The sequence below is a fragment of the Alligator sinensis genome, unplaced genomic scaffold, assembly GCF_000455745.1.
Source record: "Alligator sinensis unplaced genomic scaffold, ASM45574v1 scaffold344_1, whole genome shotgun sequence".
Lineage (NCBI taxonomy): Eukaryota > Metazoa > Chordata > Crocodylia > Alligatoridae > Alligator > Alligator sinensis.
Genome location: NW_005842427.1, coordinates 7,298 through 28,968, shown reverse-complemented (window position 1 = coordinate 28,968; position 21,671 = coordinate 7,298).

The window sequence follows — 21,671 nt, the reverse complement described above, 5'->3', positions numbered from 1 at the left end:
AAGGGGTTCAAACCTCCTAGAATACTCAGCCACTATTCTGGGTGACTGGAAGCCTTATTCAGGCACCAAGATATCTCAGATATCTACATTGCTAAGACTAAAATAGAAATGTTCTGAAAGAATAAAGGCTATGATGTTTTAGTCCAGGCTAGCCATGCCTTGGGAATACCTGATCCAATATTTGTGCTTTCAGGAATCTGGAAGAACTAGGGAATTTTTGCCATGCCTAACACTAGATCCGTCATAGATGGGTGTTTGGGTATTTCATTTTTTCAGGGAGATGCAATAAAGCTCTGTGTTTTCCTTCAATGCAAAATTGTATTCTTGGTGATCCACCTGATCACAAGTATGCTTACCTGATCCTCATGGATTTTATAACACCATCAGGTATGCTTAAGCGCAAACCACAAAATAGTAGTTGGGCCTTGTTACACATTAATTTTAGGTAGCACCTGGAGCTCTTAACACCTGGATTGTGCACACATTAATACTTGAAACTAGTTTTAAGCACCCTTTAGGCAGCTTAAAGTTATGTCACTCCAGGGCAGGTTTATCCCTTATCCATGTTACCCAGTTTGTGTTCCATTAACGTGTGGCCACTCCCCACAGATAAGCCACCCAATTTGCAGTCCTCCAGAATCCCAGTGTCCCCTCCCCTCCCCTCCTATTCTGTGCGGACAAACTTCCCACCCCCTGAACTGTACTGCCCAGAGGGGGGAGGGGGGTGGTTCTGGCTCCAAGCCAACTCCCCCTCCTGTTCCTGGGGGTGTGACCTTCCCAGCCCCATAGGTGCAACCCCATGCAAACAGCCTGGAGAGCACATGCCAGCCAGCCAGATTGCAGGGCATGGGTGCATCTGGGAGTGGGGGTCTATGGGGAAACCGGGGTGGGGGGTATAAGTTGGAGGGCTAGATTTTGTCTTCATGAACTGGGGCTTCCTTCCTGGGGCATGGGCAGTAGCTCCCCCAAAAGTGCCTTCCCTCACCACTCCCAGCCACTCCAGGAAGCACAACCAGCACCCTCCACACCCCAATCCCAAATCCTAATTTATTAAAACATGAGAACTTTTTAAATTTACTTCTTCTTTATTTATTTTTATTTTATCCTTCAGGGGCTGACTTCCTTCATTTCACCACCCTTCCCCCACCCTCATTTGCTTTTCAGCTCCCATTTCATTACTCACTCCCATCCCATTAACTCTCCACCTCCCCGATTCATTCCTACCGCTACCCCCACCAACCCTTCTCTCATATACCTGCACCTAAAGCAGGGATAGAAGCCTGTCCTGGCTCATCAGCCCTATAGTGGCATGTCACAACTGTGCAGATAGGGGACAGTTAAAGAAGGTTTTTAGCCTTATTGTGCAACTTGCTCCTAAGTCAAGGTAGCAGTAACACTGACCAACATCTGAGCAGCAAAAAGTGCAATGTGTAATGAGGACCTCTCTCTCTCTCTCTCTCTCTCTCTCACACACACGCGTGCATGCACGCACGTGCGCACACACGCTCTCTCTTTATCTCTCTCTCTCAAGTGGGTCTTGGAGAAGAGTTCCCTGAATGTTGGAACTTCTGTGGAACATGATGGAAATGTGTGGAGATATTATAAATGCAGGGTCACAGTCAGAAAAAAAAAAGTGATTGTAGAAATGGGATCTTCTTTTTTTAACAGATCTGTTCTCTAGGTATCTTCAAGTGTGACCTGCTTATTTAATTGACCCAAGCAAGTTTGCTCATTGTTAGCTTTGCTGATACAATACAGCTATGGGGAGATGAGCTGGCATCTTTTCTGCCTCATGCAGCCAAACAAAACTGTCAGTTAGATTCTGACTATACATGATTTAACATCAGCAGCAGCAGAAGATGAATGAAGCAACACAGTTAGGCTTTCCCATCCATTTAGTCCTTTACAGAGAATTAGAGAAAATAAGTCTGGAAGGCACTCTGAGAAGTCATCTGGTCCAACCCCCTGTTCAGGGCAGGAACATCCTGCTTAAACTATCCCAGACAAATATTTGTCTAATATGCACTGAAAAACTTCCACAGCCTCTCTGGGTATCTGTTTCAATCCTTAACTGCCATCATAATTAGAATGCTGTTCTTCGTATCCACTTATTGCTGTTCTATCCCATTACTTCTTATCCAGTTTCCTATGGACAGAGAGAACAGTTAATCATTATCTTCTTTGTAACAACCCTTTTTGTGTATTTTAAAACTGTTATCAATTCCCCTGTTCAGCCTTCATTTCTCCAGACTACATAATCCCAGTTCTTCCTTTTCTCATAAATCTTGTTTCCTAGACATCTGTTAATTTTTATTGTTCTCCTCTGTATTCTTTCTAGTTTGTCCATATCTTGTCTTGAAGTGCAGTGCCCAAAACACAGCACTGCTGGTGAGATCTCCCCAGTATTGAAGAATCACTTCCCATGATTTGCAAACAACAGTCTTGTTAATATATCCTAGTATGTCATTAGCCTTTTCTCAACATTATTATGCTGTTGTTTCATATTCACTGTGGGGTCTACTATGACCCTATGTCCTTTTCTGCAGTGACACAGCCCGGACAGTCATTCCTCATTTTGTATTTGCTAAGCACATCTTACCAAAATTGTTTGCAAATAGTATTATCAGAGACATACACACATAATGGTCATCTTAAGAGATTGAATGGAAAACCCATGGCATCAAAAGCAGATGTTTCTGTAACGTGAAATAAAAGGGAACTTAATTCTTGCAGAGGAATGTTGTGCACAGCACAGAATGGCACTTGTATGCTCATGAGCTTCTGAATGAATGCTTTTTATTCTTTATTTCATTAGGTTAGCATATGTGACCATATCTCTTTCTCATAGTCTACCCCAGTGACTGCAACAACCAGTGGTGGCGCTGTTTCATTCACTCTCTTGCCCATACATTAAAAACACTTTGTATTTCTGGTACAGAAGTCTTCTGGTTTGAACTCCATTGACAACCCTGAAATATTTGAATTGATCTTAGATAATTCTTCCACCACATACGTGCCAGATCCAAATACCTCATGACACCCCTGTGATGTAGCTTATTATTCTCATTATAAAAATGGAGATCTGAATCAGAGAGACTATGAGATTTGTCCAACGTCACATAAACAATCTGTGGCAGAGAAAGATGGACACTTAATTCAGGTCTTGAGTTTTAGGTGAGCATCTTAACATCCTAACCACTGAACTAACCTTCCTTGCATGGTCCATTACAGAAATGTTAATGTTTTCAGATCCCATTTTGTGTTTGGGGTGGAAAGGGGGTGGGGGGACTTTTGATTTGTAAATTGAGTCTGGTTGATAGGGAGCAGCACAAAAAGAATAATTTATAATGATTATGTGCATTGCAAGGATCTTTTAGAGCTGGGAGACAAAATGCCCTATGAGTATTATCTCCATTCTGCTCCATGAGTATTATCATCCACATTAATAGGTTCTTGGAATGATTTAAATAAGTGTAATGTAGTCCTCAGCATAACCGGCACTAGATAAAAAAGGTAAATATCTAGCACTTCACAGAAAGGAATACAGGAATTCTCCTAGCAGATCAAATCAGTGCTCCATTCTGCTAATCATTCTGTCTCCAATGTCTTCTTTTGGGAGGAAAATGCAAGAAGCCTCAAAGTGGACAATTTGAACCAAATTCTGTTCCCCCTGTTGGAGGTCTAAATGGACATAGGTACCTTAATGCAACTTTATTCCATTCTGTCCCAGCCCTGACAATCCATTGATACACAGTAATAGTCTATCATCTGACTCTTAAGTTGGAATCTTAAAAAAAAAGCAGTGAAGAAGAGGAGAACTCACTCACCTTTTGCATTAACTAGTTTTTAGGGACTCAAGCAGGATGGAACAGGCTCGTAATTGGGCATCTGAGTCCACTAATGTACATTATAGGTTGAATAAAATCTGGTCCTTAGTCTGCCAAGAGTTGCAAAGAAGTGAAATAACTTACGAGAGGCCACACAGTGAGCTGGTGGCAGAGCTGGATGCATGCAGGAAGACCCCTTTTGTGTCATACAGATGAACAAAAAGACCATCATTGATCATTTCCTTGATTCTAAGGATAAAGTTTAATGTATGTGGGTATTTTTACGAAGTTCCTTCTTAATATGCCCAGATGTACATTTTCAGAAAGGCAATGCCTCAGTCACTGAGCTCACCTGAAACTTAGACATCAAGATGGGCCCCCGAGGTTCAGAAACTTCAGCTTGGCTGGACCCTACAGTTCTTTCTCAACCACAGTATCTTGTGTGACCTGGACAAGGATTCAAACCTGGGCTGTTTTGTCTGGGACAGGCTCTTTGTCCTTTTTTTTTTCTCAAGGGTTGTTCAGAACTGTGGACAGTAGACCTCCCAGAATACAAGAGGAGCCCTGCTATTCATGTGGGCATGTAGCCTCCCTCTCGAGGTGTGATATGATCCAAGAAGGCCTTCTTGTCTGTCCATGCACGCTCCCTTGGCAGCCCCAACCACAAACGGCAAGTCAGGAGCATTGGGCTGCTTTGTTAAGGCAACTATAGAAGCTAGTGGCCTTGTCCTGCATCTGTTTGTGTGAGAGAGTCCTTTACTTCCTCTTGCACTGACTCTTGAACAGGCTAAGTCTATGAAAAGCTGTCTCTGAACAAAGCTGAGGCTGCCAACCTACCCTATTCCTGAATCCTGGCACTTCAGCAAGATTTTTGCTGCCACCTCAGACAAATCCATTGAAAAGCAAGAAATGCGATATTTCTTTGAGGACAGCCCAGCAACTGGGCATGGCAGTGCCTGAAATAAATATTATTTTGAAGGAGAGTTCATTTCTCCTGAATTAATGCAGGCTGACACAGCGCACGGGAGCATGTGCCATCTGGTCAGATCTGCCTTGATTTTGTGAACAAGGGGGAAGGGTAAGTGATACTTTCATGAACTGCAGTTGCTGCACAGGCGACAACAGTAATCCCTAGGTACCAAACATGTGAGATGCTAATCTGAAATTAAAATGGGTAAATGCTCACAGGCCTAGTAAGGTCAAAAAGGTCAAAATGTTGATCTCTGAGGAAATTAACCTTTTTTTATCTCAGGAAGCCCTGGGCATTGCTATGTAGTCCATCAGTTTAATAGGAAGCTGTGGGTAGTGAGTGCTGCTCTTTTAAAGCCCACTTGTTCATTATATGCACAGTGTAATGTTATTTCTCTTCTTCCTCTCACAAGTTGTATATGGTCTCTGCAGAGAATCCTCTCGTCTGTACACTGTATACAAAGGCCTCCTACCTCAAGCTCTGTTTCCTTCTGATGAGGCTATGGGAACCAGGCCAGAGGATGCCCCTTTCCTTCTGCAGGGCTAGCAGCAAGAAATAAGAACTCAGATTCTGTCCTTGCAGGCAGTCCTGCCGAGAACATAATGAAATGGTGAGATTTCTCCCGTCCTCTCCACAGGAGGGAATCAGAACTACTCAAGTATATGTCCTATGTAAGCAGTACTGCTACTAAGGCTGGAGGAGATTCCCATGCTATGCCAGAAGTAGGTACTTGTGTGTATTTGGAGCCAGAGAATTTGAATTCTGCTCCTCGTCCTGCTGTGATGTTTCATGTGGTCATCAGGTACATCACAGTGATGTCTATGCAGCCATTAGTGAGCCGTGATTGAGCAGAGATCACAGGCCAACCCAGCTCTTGGTGTTTTAGCAGCCTATGGTTTAGTGACCAGAGCGGAACATATTACAGGGACAGAAAGAGACTTTCTTTCCAAGGAAAAGGACTGGCTGTATATTAGCAACTGTGTGGCCATTGCCCTACAGTATAGAATAACAACCACAAATCTGACATTTTTGTAGAGGAAGCTGTAATAGATAACAAATAGGACCTGCAGTACCATGAAAAGTAAAACAGCAGAGAGGTACTTGGAAAACACTATCCTGTCCAGCAAAATAGGTGCTTTTTCAGGGGTTTCCCTTGCAGGGTTGGATGAAATACAGAATGCCTTGGTTTCCTTTGCCCTCCCTGAACTGAGCCATGAAAGTGTTGCCCAGAGATAAAACCTGACTGAGTCTTAGAACTAAGCTTGGAATGAAAAACCCTCTAAATTTATGTGCCAGCACAGTGTAACTAAACTAATGCTGTTCAGCCTTAATGCTACTCTTGCTCCCCAAGTTTACAGACTCATGGATCGCCCTGCAGGCTGGATAACTTGGCTTCATGCACTGGGCAGCCCCAGCATTCAGGGTTGGGCCAGCACGTGGAGTCACACCTGTAGACTGATCCAAGCCACTGAACCCTCACATGGGATCTGGCCCATGGACTGGCCCACAGGGCTGGACAGGTTGAGCACCACTGAACTAAACCACATCCTGCAGAGGCAAAATGTTGATAGCAGTCCCCCACCCATAAGCACATATACATGCTGACTGTGTCTCTCTCTCTCACACATGCATAATTCTCCATGTGACTTGAGAGCTAGGAACTCCCATCTGTGAGCTCCAGAAACACAGGACTTTCCCCCCCTGAACTAAAGGGGAACATCTTTTGCTGGCATTAGATGTAGGTCTTTTATCCTTTTTGTGTTGTGTGCCCAGCCACTACAATGAACAGTCCACTACAATGACCAGTATAATTCATTCTAACCAAGCCAGTATGTTACAATAGCTTTTAGGTGAAATCACTGGTTCAAGGTGAGCCAGGTCTTCAGGAAGAAAAGATGAAGGAGTGCTTTCACTTTGCCATTCATTCTGAAACCTGTAAATGTTGCTGCTCTTCTGGACAAGGATCAGGGTGTTTGTGTGAATCTTCCCCCAAAGGTTGGTGTTTTTTTGCTGTAGTCCAGTCCACCCTAATAAAAATCAAAGGAAGGATTCTGATATTCAGTGCATCCGAGGTTGGTCTTTTGGTTTTTGGGTAGTATAAATTTTACTTCCCAGTCAGTGGAGAGGAAAGTGACTTGGGAGGCTTGAGGAATGAATGTTTATAAGGCATGTTATAGTCCCTGGGTAGAAGAGTAGTTTTATAATGGGACTTTCATACTGCAAACTAGGTTTTGGTTCAGTTCATTCCAAAGAGTTCCAATTGTGAATTTGGGCTATGAAATCTGCCACGGACCAGGGGTGTTGGCTTCCATGCATCTGTGTCAGTCACATTTTTGTAAAGACTTAGTCCTCATGCCCTTTTTACCACTTCCTTTCCCTCCATTCAGTCACACCACAGTTGAGAAAGTTTAAGCACTTGTTCTCTACCTCATCTCCTTTACCACCAGCTTCATTTGTGTCCTGTGAGCAGAATATCTGACAGAACTGTGTCGAGATCTTTTTTTATGTTTGGCTAGGAGCTGACCAGATGCCCTGGCCTGTGAAATAATCACCATCTGTTGATTGTAATTGCACAGCAAAAGCCAAACGCCTGGAAGGTTTCTCAGTGCAGCATTCAAAGAACTGCTGCTTGACTTTCTGGAATAAAAACAGAAGCCCTGCTTTCAACCTGTTTGGGGTCAGAGCTTCAAAAAGCACACAGTGCCCTGTACATGCCCATGAATTGCTTTCTTGCTCTTTACCTGGAGTTGTTTTATTTCCACCTTGCTGTCTTCTTTAGCTATGTTTTTCATGGAGGGCAGCCTTGTTGTGCACTGTTAAATAGTATTTCACAGTTGCAACATCTGCGCTGCAGTGGAAAGTGAGTTTACCTGGGATAGTGTTCTTGCCAGGCTACTGACATCTACTAATCCCCCGTCAAATAAGGGTATCACTTGCAGGGAAGGACAAGGCTGAAAATGCGAGGATATTAAAAATTAATTCATGCCTAAATTAAAAAATGATGACCCATAGTAGGAGAAGAAGAACAGTATCCAGGGGCTTCCAGATCATTTCCACAAGCCTGAGAGACCAAGACACAGCTCCAAAGAGCCTGAACTAGATCATCATTGTAAGTCTGCCCCTCGGGTTGGAGTCAACAAAGATCATATTGTGTCCTTGTTCCTTTTTGAGGTTTGGGGGTGGAAGGGAGGTAGAGAACTCCAGGGGCTAAATGGCACAGATCAAAATGCCTCAGGAGCAATGGAAGATGGAGTGTGCTCTAGGGCATTTCTTACACTCTTACAGGAGTAGGGAAGCACTATGGGAACCAGGGTGAAGGCACAATGCATTGTGTACTATCTAGTTTACAGCACACCGGGTAGGACAAACCAGTCATTGGCCCTAAGGAAGTGTAATGTCAGTACAGGCATTACTCTAAGGATAGTGAACTGGTGACTGCCTGTGTCCCCCACAAAACACATCCAGGTCAAGGTAGGTACTGAAGTGATTAAAGACCAAATCCAGCATGTACCATTAGGGACAGTCATTCAGAGCTATAATGGATGTTTTTGACATGAGGCACCAAATAAACCATCACTCAGGCTGTGACTACTCTTTTCTTCAAGATCCTTTGCAGCCCCATGCCACAACACACATGTGCCCTCTCTCTCACTAACCCTAGAGTAAGGACTCCATGGAAGGTGCAAACTTTAGCTATTTTTTCCCCCCACTGACTCCTGGAGAACAGTGGTTCCTGTCTCCTCAATAGGATTTGGGGTGTTTTGCTTTTAAATATGCAGACTGCCAAGGCTATTTCTCAAGAGATTATTAATATGAAGTGGGGCAGACAACATTTGGTCTACCTGACCTTCATGAAGAGAGGAGGCTATTCCATGTGGAACTGGTCCAGTAATCAAGCTAATCTGGTGTCATTCCTATGCTTGATGCTTGGGAGAAGAGAGGCATGGCTTGTTTGTGCAGCATGGTATGGGGGAGGGGGGAATTCAGAGATTCCTTTCTGTCCCTTCATCCCATACATGATCAGCGGACAGATGGAAGCCTGACCTCAGGGAGAAAGGGACCATCTTTTTATTACATGTTTGCACACTACCTTCCTGGCTTCCCAGCAGAAACTGTAATCTAAATGGTAATAATGATAATGAATAATGGCACTAGATGGCCCTCAGTAGCTTCTCTTATATAATGACACATGTTGGTAGTAGTCATAAGATTATCCAGAGTGGCTGCAAAATCCAGCCAACTCTGCCCCTGCAGCAGTCCACACTCCACAGGGTGGGTACTTACTGCCTGAATCATCTCCTTCAGTTAAGAATGAAGGACAAATCAAGCAAACTAGGAAGTCCATCACCAAATCTCAGGTTGGGAGGGTGCAAAGGAATTACTGAAGACCTCAGTCCTGATTCTGATCTCTTTTATATTGCTCTTATGCTGGCGTCATGCCACTGACTCCAGGTGACATTCAAGCAGTGTCCTGGCAAATATATTTCATGTGCCATCTGATGTGTCTCTTCCATATTTTAATGCCATGAAGTCTATTTATTTACCCACACTAAGCAATTCCTCCCACTCCTTGATGTTCACGGATGTCAATTCTGTTTTGTAGTAGTTATGCCAGCTCCCTTTGAGTTTTGCCTTCCAAAAGCTGGGCACATTCAACCAGTTTTATCATAAATTCCTCCAGATTTTTCACTGATCTTTGAATCTCCTTCTGCTTGCCTTCCATTGCTTGGTGATGGGATGTGGAAAACTGAATGCCAGGGGTGGTTGTAGCAAAGCACTGCAAGAACAGTCTGCCTTCTTGCACAGTGAAGTGATACTGTGTTGCAAAGTCATTTCTTATTCGCTATTCTCTGCAACCTCAGCTTTCTCTCAGGCTGACTACTCCGGTGTTTTCTCTCTCTTGTTGAATGCCTGTGTTTTGGATTGTTGTCCTTCAGCTGCATTTTTCCAAGATGAATTTCATTTTATTGTGTTCAGCCCATGGTTTTAGATCTTTGGTCCGATAGTCCATATTATGGAAAGATTTTTACACATGCTTTATATTCACATTGGTATATTGCCTGTTGCAAAGTTAAGGACAACTTTAGAAGATTGGGAATTGTTTCTTTGTCTTCCTTGGCATTTTCAGTGGCTCACATATGAATAGCCTCTGAAAATTACGCTAACAGGTACAGCTTTATCCCTTCTACAGCTTGCTCGTGGAGATAATTTGATAAGTATGGGCACCCATCCCTCCGTGACATCATTGGACCCCACTCCATTAAAAAAATAACAACACTTTATAGAAAGTCCTTGAGCCAGTTTCCAGTTGACCTGGCTGTTCTACTCAAGCTGTGTCCAGTACTTCAACAAAATCTCTCAGATAACCCCATTATTAGGTTTCCTTCATCTAGTAACTGTGTTGCTGTATCAAAAAGCAAAACAGTTTGCTAGCCGGCTTTAGAAACACATTGCTGGAAGGGGTCTCAATGGTTATCTAGTCCAGCCAACCCTTGCAAATGCAGGGTGCACTGTTCATAAAGTGTTTATTGCACTTATGAAATATGCTTCTGTTTGCAGGGCATTTAATGATCTATGTCCTTCCACAATATTTGTTCTATTATTTTAATGTAGATAAAAGCCAGGCTTACAGAAAACCTAATTTCCAGGATTACACTTCTTTGAAAATCAGTATTATGTTTGCTTTTCTCTGGTCTCCTGAAATCTGTCCAGCTCTCTGTGGCTTTCCAAAATTATTTTTTAGTGGTACAGTAAGTTTCTCTAGTTCCTTTAAGGAGCTTGGGGTATGACTCTACAGTCATAGTTCTATAAATGTAGGAAGCAGGGCACACAGCCCTGGGGCACTCCACTTGATACCAGCTGCCAGCTAGACATTGAGCCATTGATTACTACCCCTGACAATCCAGCCAGCTTTCTGTCCACCTTCCAGTTCTTTTACATCTTATAAACTAACTAAAGTAGATATACATATTTTGCTATATAGTGGTATATGTATTACTGTATATAGAGACACATATATCATAGAATCATAGAAAAAGAGGGTTGGAAGGGACCTCAGGAGGTCATCTAGTCCAACCCCTCGCTCAAAGCAGAACCATCCCCAAGTAGCTCATTCCAGCCAAAGCTTTGTCTACCCGGTTCTTAAAAACCGTCAGGGATAGAGATTCTACCACCTCTCTGGGTAACCTGTTCTAGTGCTTTACCACCCTCCTAGTGAGAAGATTTTTCCTAATATCCAACTTAAACCTCCCTTGCTGCAACTTGAGACCATTGCACCTTGTTCTGTCATTTGCAGCCACTGAGAACAGTCCAGCTCCATCCTCTTTGGAACCACCCAAAGGTTGTAAAAGGCTGCTATCATATCCCCCCTCAGTCTTCTCTTCTGAAGGCTAAGTAAACCCAGTTCCCTCAGCCTCTCCTCATAAATCATGTGCCCCAGCCCCTGAACCATTTTTGTTGCTCTCTGCTGGATTTTCTCCAGCTTGTCCACATCTTTTCTGTAGTAGGGGTCCCCAAAACTGGACACAGTACTCCAGATGTGGCCTCACCAGTGCTGAATAGAGGGGAAGAATGGCTTCCCTCAACCTGCTGGCAACACTCCTGCTAATGCAGCCCAGTATGCCATTAGCCTTCTTGGCAACAAGGACTCACTGCTGACTCATATTCTTCGTAGTTCACTGTAACCCCCAGGTCTTTTTCTGCAGGGCTGCTGCTTAGCCAGTCAGTCCCCTGCCTGTTGCGGTCATGGGATTGTTCTGTCTTAAGTGCAGGACTACACTTCTTGAATCTCATGAGATTTCTTTTAGCCCAAACCTCCAATTTGTCTAGGTCACTCTGAATCCTATCCCTACCCTCCATTGTATCTATGACACCTCCCAACTTGGTGTCATCTGTGAACTTGCTTAGGGTGCAATCCATCCCATCTTCCAGATTGTTAATGAAGATATTGAACAAAACAGGCCCCAGGACCAACCCCTGGGGCACTCTACTTCATACTAGCTGCCAGCTAGACATTGAGCCATTGATTACTACCCATTGAGCCTGACAATCCAGCCAGCTTTCTGTCCACCTTACAGTTCTTTTATACATCCCATACATCCTCATCTTGCTTTCAAGAATGCTGTGAGAGATGGTATCAAAAGTCTTGCTAAAGTCATGGTATATCACATCCACTGCTTTCCCTGCATCCACTGAGCTAGTTATCTCATCATAAAAGTCAATCAGGATGCTCAGGCATGACTTGCCCTTGATGAATCCATGCTGACTGTTCTTAGTCACTTTCTTCTCCTCCAAGTGCTTAGAAATTGATTCTTTGAGGACCTACTCAGTGATTTTTCTGAGGACTGAGGTGAGGCTGACTGGTCTGTAGTTCCCTGGATCCTCCTTCTTCCCTTTCTTAAAGATGGGCACTGTATTTGCCCTTTTCCAATTGTCCTGGACTTCCCCTGATTGCCACAAGTTTTCAAAGATAATGGCCAGCGGCTCTGCCATCACAGTCGACTCCCTCAGCACCCTCAGATGCATTGCATCCAGCCGCATGGATTTGTACATGTCCAGGTTTTCTAAATAATCCCTAACCTGTTTTTTCACAACTGAGGGCTGCTCACCTTCTCCCCAAACTGTGCTGCCTGGTGCAGTGGTCTGGGAGCCAGCCTTGCCTGTAAAGACTGAGGTAAAAAAGTCATTGAGTGCTTAAGCCTTTTCCTCATCATCTGTCACTAGTTTGCCTCCCCCATTCAGTAAGGGACCCATACTTTCCCTGACATTCCTCTTGTTGCTAACATACTTGTAGAAATTCTTTTTGTTGCCCTTCATGTCCCTTGCTAGCCGCAACTCCGATTGTGCTTTGGCCTTCCTGACTTCATCCCTGCATGTCTGAGCAATGCTCTTATACTCCTCCCAAGTTGTTTGTTCAAGCTTCCACTTCTTGTAAACTTCCTTTTTGTGTTTAAGCTCACTGAAGAGTTCTCTGCTAAGCCAAGCTGATCTCTTGCTACATTTGCTATTTTTCCTGTACATTAGGATCATTTGTTCCTGTGCCCTCAGTAAGGTTTCTTTAAAATACAGCCAGTTTTCCTGGACTCTTTTCCCCCTCAGCCTGGTGTCCCACAGGAGCCTGCCTCTCAGTTCCCTGAGGAAGTCAAAGTCTGATTTTCTGAAATCCAGGGTCCATACTCTGCTGTTCTCCTTTCTTCCTTTTGTCAGGATCCTGAATGCAATCATCTCAAGGTCATTGCTGCCCAACTTGCCATCCGCTTCTATTCAGACAGATATATCTCCATTTCTATCTCTATGTATCTACTTTGGTTAGTCTATAGGGTGCAGATCTACCATGCCTTCTACTTGACTTCAGACTAAAGCAGCTAACTGTCTCACTTCTGTACATGCCTAACTTTACCATAGGTGCAGTCATGCTCCATTGAGACTGCTCACAATGCATGAAGTTAAGCGTGTGCACACAGCTTAATGAGGGTTAGCTCTGGGGGTGCTACTGATTTTAACTGTGTTGTCTGATCTGCAAATGGTTAAATTTGCTGAGGATTTTTTCCTCCTCTTAATTGCTGCTTTCCACTAGTGACATTTTTATAAGCTTTTCCTTCTGGCCTTGTTTAGTCCAACCCTCATTTCTTTATTTTTCTAGCTAAAGACAGATTTACAAAAGCTGTTCAGCCATTTTTGAACCATTAATTTCACCCTCATCTTCATTTATTAATGAACCTACCTTCTTCTGGTTCTTCTTTTCACCCTGATGAATTTGTAAATCCCTTCTTATTCCCTTCAGCGCCTTGGGCAACAGAAACTCATTTGCTTTTCTTTTCTGTTTTTTTTCTTCTTGTCCTTATCTTCCCCCTACAGTCTTAACTGAATCAGGGGATTCTCACTGGGTTGTATTCTCTCTCTCCCTTTGCTGCACAGATTTTCAAAAAATTACTTTTTGTGCAAGGGTGTCACTTTGAAAACACAATGCTGCACAATGGCATAAAGTCTGAGGGTTTTATTAAAAAATCTTGTGTGGTGGTGTCTTCTCGTGGAGAATTTTTATCAGGAGCAGTCATCTGGCTACCGTATTAGAGTGATCACACTCTTCAGCATTGTCTCTTTTTCCTCTTCAAAGCTCGCCCCGTGAATGGGGTAGATGGTGTACCATTGATCTCAGAGGAGAGATCTCAGGGCTGTTCTTTCTGAGAACACTCCATTCTTTGTGTGATGACATATTGACAGTTCATGCAGGGTTTGTAGTGATAGCTGCTCTTTTTTTTCCTTATGGAATTTAAAACCTTGCCAGTTTGAACCTTTCATAAGAGATGATCAATATCCTTCTTGTTTAAGAGGAGACCCTCTTATTCAGAAAGGATGGTTGGACTGTGAGTGAATCAACCAATTGTTGCTCAGTTGAAAGTTGATTATTGGGAAGAGCAGTGCAGGAGAACCTCAAGACTGATGAACAAAACACATGTAATGCAGGAAGGGTGGCAAGTACAAGGCAGTTCTGCCCTTGCAAGACTTGTATCAGGCATATTTTCATCCTGCTGCCATTCTTTGACATCATCCAGATTTTGAGGCCCAGGGGTCTTGAAGAAGGTCACTACCTTGTGATCAGCATAGTCACTGCCTGGTGAGATGGCAAACCTTCTCATCTCTCTGAAGCATAACTCAGGGAGCAAGACTGAGAAGGGGCTGCTGGAAAAGTAGTCTTGGGAAGCCTAGAAATGGATGGGTAGGAAGGGAGATGATCCACAGAAGAGGGCGATATTTTGCTGTGAAGCCTAGGTTGATCCTGTGGCCAAAGCATATGGTACTGTGTGGGTTCTGTTCTGGCTCTGCCACCAACCTGTTGCATGACCCTTCAGTGAATCACTTCTCCCATTAGATTCCCCATTTCTAACTTGGGGGATTAAAAATACCCACAGTGGAGCTTTGATGGATGAGTGATGAGGAGGTGCTCTGAGATGCTGGGCTAGAAAGCTCACGTATCTTTTTTTTAATAGGCTTCCACTATGACAGCATTGCTGGAGTGGGACAAGGAGAGGCTGGGCCACATGTTCAGCAATTCATTATTTTTGTGGAGCTTGTCATCTGCAAGAGTCTTTAATGAGCTGTTTTCTTCCTCCCTCCTCCCTGGGTTGTAGCCGTTGCTATGGAGAGGATGATGGAGAAGTAAAGCATAATGAGGTCACAAGTTCTCAGGTACATCTGGGACCAAAACGATGTTACTTACACCCCCCGCGTTCCCCTTGACCCCCTCCACCAATGCTCCTTCCCAAGATGGACAGCCCTTGAGAGGGTGGGGCTTGGTGCTGTGTTTGCAAACAGGAGTGTGCAGGAGCTCTATCCTCAGGCTCCCTTCACCATGTTGTTCTTTGCTGTGTGGACATGGTGGGGCACTGGAGCTGGGCGTCTCTCCAGGGAAGGTATTTGTGTGGGGCTTTTTGTTTACATGGGGGAAGAGAGAAGCTTAAAGAAGAGACCTGGCACAGAGCTGTTTGGATTCAGTTAATCTGCTTAGAAATACATTAATCGGAGGATCAGACGCTGTCAACAATACTCTTTCTCCCTCACTCTTGTCCCTCCCTCTGACCCTCTCCCCCCCACTCCGTCTGTCTATGCTTCTCAGCCCCACTCTGGTTCTTCCCCCCCAGCCCTGAAAGTCAGCAGGGAGTGAATCACAAAGAGATTAAAGCAAAATTAACAAATACAATATAAACCCTGGATCTAAATGAAAATTAAAAATGGGTCTTTGGATGTTTATTTGATGTTCTAAAAATAGCCTCAAGTCACAGACAACCTGGATGTCACTAAGGATTTCCCTGGAAAGCATCAGGACAATGGAGAGTTCACAGGCCAAATAGCTCACTGTGTCTACCCCTTCCCATCTCTCCAAGGGAAGGGTGCAGGATGAACTTATGGTCTTTACTGCGCTTGGACAGTATGTCATGGTGTAATGTTATGATGCCACCACATCGCATCATGATTAGATAGGGGGCCCACTCAATATCTGCAGCTTCCTAGAGACTTCCGTTCAAATTTCATGTGCTTGACATCTCATAAAATTGAGCTCCATGTTATTTAAAGCTCGGCAACAAAATTGTGGATTGCCAGATTTAGTGGAGATCTCTGGAAAGACTTTGAACCTTAGCTTCTGGGTACCTGAGGTTTCCCCCTCTTTGCAGGGGAGATGATAATACAGATTTCACTCAGGGAAGTTGTGGAAAAAGAGTTTTGTGGCTGAATGTCATCAGGGTCTTATTAGTGTCAGGTTCTGTAATATTACCTTCCCTTTCCATGTGGCCTCATTTAAATTTGGAAGAGAAAGAGGAATCAGTATGGTCCTATGGCCACACAGAGTTGAATATTTTGGAGGAAAAGTAACAGTTGCCCTTCACCACACTTGGGTTCCAGATGGCGAAAAATGAGATGAGTCCTTGTAGTTTCTGTGTACATGTAGCGTTTTCTGTTCATAACATTTTTCTTTATTAATTTTTCAAGAAGAACACAAAAACAAAATGCATTGCAGTGAGCAAGACATTACTTTTACAAGGACAAATGGATGTCAGTATAGAGATCTCTTGCTTTCTGCTTTTGCTTCTTATTCTTTATTGAACATAGAGTTTTCTTGCTTCCCATATTTAAATCTGCAGTTGTATATTTTTTCATCTCAGTTATTAATGCACGATTATAAATTATACAGGATGTGCAATGTGGCTTAGGTAATGTTCCAAGGAAACCCTTAACTTTAGGAATCTTTTGACCTTGGAGTCACTGCTTTAACAGTATTAATGCTACATTCATGTCAGGTTTTGCAACACACCTTAAACCCATTCATTTTCATTTAATACAGAATATGTTGAAATTCTGGTGAAGTCCATATAAAGACTTTCATTGTGGTTAATTTTGGCCATTAAATCTTGGATTTTGTTGCGGGTGGGGGGATATAGCTTCCCTCCTTTTGCTTGTCTACCTTTTCCTTCCCTCAGCTCCTCTTGTTTCTAAACTGGTTGGTGAAATTGAGGACTCATCAGACAGGAGAAACAGAAATGGGACCAACAAAATAAACTAATGCTTGGTTATGGAGTGTACAGAGGTTCATAGCATCATAGAAAAACAGTAACAGTAAGGATTTCAGGTGGTCATTCAGTCCAACCCCCTGCTCAAGGCAGAGACACCTCTGCCCAAATGATCCAGGACAAGCATTTGTCCAAATGGACTTAAACTTCCATGATGGAGATTCCACAACCTTCCTAAGGAATTTATTTTCATACTTAATCACATTAATAGAAAATCCATCTTAATATCTAACCTGAATCTCCCTTGTTGAAATTTCAGCCCATCTTGCTCTGGCCACTGTGGACACAGAGAACAGTTGAGAACAGTTCTAATGACCCTTTTGAAGACTGTTATCAAATCTGTCCTCCGCCTTCTCCAGACGAAATACTTCCAGTTCTTCCAACCTTTTCTCCTATGTCATGTCTCCTAGATGTCAAATACTTTTTGTTGCTATCCTCTGAACTCTTCACAACTTGTTCATGCCTTTCATGAAGTGCAGTGCCCAAAACCAGGCATATTAATCCAGGGGAAGCCCTTTTGGTGTTGAACAGAGGTGAAGAATTTCTTCCTGTGTCTTGTTTGAAATACTCCTGTTAATACATCCTAGTCTGCTATTAGCTTTTTGTCAAAAATACTGTGCTGTTGACTCATATTCCACAATGTGATATTGTTAAAAAGTTCTTGCTTCTATGGGAGACAAGTGCTAGATCCCGATGGGAGAAGGATTGTCCATATTGAGAGTTGCCTATTTACAACTGGCTTTTCTCTTCATCAGCAACCTGTGTCCCTGTGTTCATTCCCTCTCTTCTGCTCCCTTCAGCAGTACCACCACTAGCTTCTCTTAACCTTGGTAAGAATACAGTAGAAGCAGAGTGGTTCTGCAGTGCCCATATCTCACCAGCCCAAGATGGCTGTGTGCTTGCTTGGTTACATGGACTCCTTTCACAGAGAATTATTGCCTCATCTCTCTTCTTTATCTCATGCCATGTCTTCTGAGGCAAGATGATGCACTGTCACTTCAGCAGCTAACATCAATGCCCATGACTACCTAGAACATCTAAAATTGCCCTTCCACACTGGTCTGCTTTGGTTCTGAACTAGTAACTTCAGAGGCCTCCTCCTCCCAGCAAGCAGAGAGGACTCACCCCATGACCTCAAACACGCCATCCCCTTAACATGAGCTCAGAAGCCTAGAGGTGCTGAGACAATAGCTTCACAGAGGCCCTGGCTTTGGCTTTAGCCCAGAAAGCTACAGGTGGGGAAGAAAAAGACAACAGAGGAGGCTGTGTCCAGATATATTTCTAGCAGGTTAGAAATGCTGAGCCAGCAACTTTGCAAATTTCTGCGTCTTGGCTTCAGCCCAGAGAGCTAGAAGTACTGAGCCAATAAACCTCACTGAGCTATGTGCCTTGGTATCAGCCCAGCATATTAAAATATTTCCATCCCTGACCTGCCCGAGGCTGAAGCTGCTACGACTGATCAACAAGGTGCTGAATCAAGCTGCTCCCAGTATACATGGGCAAAAGAAGGTGTGATTTCAGCATAGAAAGGCATAACCACAGTAACTGCAACCTAGCCAGCTTTACTGCTAAGAGCAGAGAAGACTCGGTGTCACAGACTTAAGCACGAGCTAACAACATAAGTATGTATGAAAACTCCCTGATAACTGGGGCATTCCATGCAGAAGTACCTGCAACCATGCCCTTGCTACCATTTATACCCAGGGTAGGTAGATTTATGTTAGGCCAGGTATTCCTACTTAACTTTACAATCTTGCCTTCCTTTGGCTGGGTGAATATAACTGCAGAAACCTGTGCCTTACTCACATCTTTGCCTGTTATATTTCTTGAGTAGTGCTGATTAAAATTTTTAATTCCAATATATCTCTTGCTGCAAAATGGCTTTTTATTTCCTAAACAAAAACTTTCACTGTCATGCAAAATCTTCCTTTTATTCTGTGAAAAAAAAAGAAAACCAATGAGGACTGGGGGTGTTTGGTGCTGCTCTATTTTTTTCTTCCATGTATTTTCATCCTTCCCATGTTCCCTTCTCCCATTTTCATAGAATCGTTGAAAATGAGGGTTGGAAGAGAACTCAGGAGGTCATCTAGTCCAACTCCCTGCTCAAAGTAGGACCAGCCCCATCTATATCATCCCAGCCAAGGCTTTGTCTAGCCAGGACTTAAAAACCTTCAAGAATGGAGATTGCACTACCTCTCTGGGTAACCTGTTCCCATGAATGACTGGTGCCTCCTGCGACTGGGGGGGGCACCATGGCGGTGAGCAGGGAGCACCTGCAACCACTGCCTGTGGTGTCAGTGCAGTGTCAGTGGCCGGGGGGAGGGGGGATGGGGGGCAGGTAGCGAGCGGCAAGCAGGGACTGCCTACAGCCATCGTTGGCCTAGGGAGAAAGTTTTCCTGATATCTAACCTAAACTTCCTGTGTTGTAACTTGAAACCATTGAAATTACCCTTCAGGTAGTTGAAGACTGTTATTAAAGCTCCCCTCAGTCTTCTCTTCTCCAGACTAAATATATCCAATTCCCTCAGATTCTGCTCCTAAGTTATGTTCTCCAGCCCTCTATTTTCATTGTCCTCCACTGGACTCTCCAATTTGTCCACATCCTTTCTGTAGAGTTGGGGGGGGGGGGAGAGAACTGAACACAGTACTCCAGCTGTTGCCTCACCAGTGCTGAATAGAGAGGAAGAATCTCTTCCCTCAACTTGCTGGCAATACACCTACCAATGCAGCCCAGTATGCCATTAGCCTTCTTGGCAACAAGTGCACACTGTTGGCTCATATTCAGCTTATTGTCCACGACACCCTCAGGTCCTTTTTTGCAGGGCTGCTGCTTACCCAGTTGGTCACCAGGCTGTAGCAGTGCATGGGATTGTTCCATCCTAAGTGCAGGACTTTGCACTTGTTCTTATTGAACCCTTCATGAGATTTCTTTTGGTCCAATCCTCCAATTTCTCTAGATCTCTCTGAATCCTAACCATACCCTCCAGCATATCTACTACTCCCCTCAATTTGGTGTCATCTGCAACTTGCTGAGAGTGCACTCTATGCCACCTTCCAGGTTGTTGATGAAGATATTGAACAAAACTGGCCCCAAGACCAACCCCTGGGTCACTCCACTTGATAGCACATGCCAACTAGACATTGAGCCATTAACTACTATACTGTGAGCCCGATAATCCAGCCAGTTTTCTGTCCACCTTACGCTGCATTCATCCAACCTATACTTCCTTAGCTTGCCTGCATGGGATTCTGAATCAAAAGCCTTGATAAAGTCAAGGTATAACATATACCTGTATATATTCCAGTCCCCCATGTTCTTTCCTTCTTAGTGGACACTGCTTTTCTTCCAGGGAGTAATACACAGATCATCAGCTGCCTGGGGAATAACCTGAGTTTTTGCAGAAAATGTAACCCCCACACTATCCCCACCAACCAGTCCACTTTTTTATTAGCTAACTCCTCTGCCTCTCCTCCACCTCCCCTTTTCATGCCATCTTTGCATTTTCTTCCTGGACTCCTATTTCTTGTCTCACTTTCCTTCCTGCTTAACGGTCACTTTGTCCCTTTGCAGGAGGACAGAACAGCACGTCGAGCTCCTCAGGACTTACCTACCGGTTCATACAGTTTCCCTGTACTCTTTCAGGCCCCATAAGCCCCTTTTCTTTTGAAAGGCCCCCTCCTCTCCACATTCCTTTTCTGCTGGTTTAATGGATCAGTAGTGGCCGGGGCAGACTCAGCTGATTAATCCCATCTTTGTGGAAAGCTCCCATTCACAAGCCAGTCAGAGTCTACACACGGAGAAGCCCTCTACCTTGTTCTTAAGAAAAAAAACTGGCTGCTCAGATGCTGATATTTTCACTCCTGTTCTAGCACAATGTTGCCTGCGGCAATCAGAAATACCTGTTAATTAACTCCCTTGAGGCTTGGCCCCCTCTGGCCATGCTGTGAATATATATACATCTAGTAGTGAGTAAGAGCAAGAGAGGGATACAACACTGGAGCATATGCTATACATCTTGCCAGTTCTCATACTCATTGAAACAATTGGTCATTCCTTACAGCCTCCAAGGCTCCCTAAACTAAGCCAAGAAGGGCTGGGATGCCTTGCAGGGAGCACAGAGATACAATCATATTTGACAGAATTTGCTCCACAAATTATGTTTTGAACGTTAACATTTGACACACAAGCTCCACACAGATTTGGGAAGCTCCTTGCAGAAAAATCTGTCACACATCTAAACCTCCAAAAAGCGAAGGGAAAAAAAACCCTACCCTGACATCTCCTGTGTATTGTGTCTTAGGCACTGAATCTGTGTTGCATGGCTGTGCCTGCTGTAGTGAGAGATGGCTCCCCAGTGCCTTGGATGGAAGGTGAGCCTAAGGGGACTTGAGAACTGCTGGGCAAACACCAAACTCCTCCTCAATGAATATTGTATCTCACTAGCCCCTCCAGCATAGGGCAAGAGACATAGTTTGGGGATTGACCATGGGCCCCTGGCATGAGCTGGGATGAGAGAATCAAAGAGACAACTTAGGTGCTGGGAATCTACTCAGTTCCTTCATGTTTTTTGTGCTGACTGGTGTGTGTGTCTCTCTCATACCTGGGTCACCTTGACTAGAGAACTGGGCATAGCCCTGCCACTTTGGGCTAGGGTCCTGCTGGGTCTTGCAAGCTAAAGGCTGCATCAGTACCTCGAAGGGACACTTTGAAGGTCACCCATGGTACTGCATGGGGTGGTGGTGGTGTACAGATCAGCAGTGGTCCTTCCTCTATGCCAGGCCAGTGCCATGGCACCAGGGAGCCAGGAT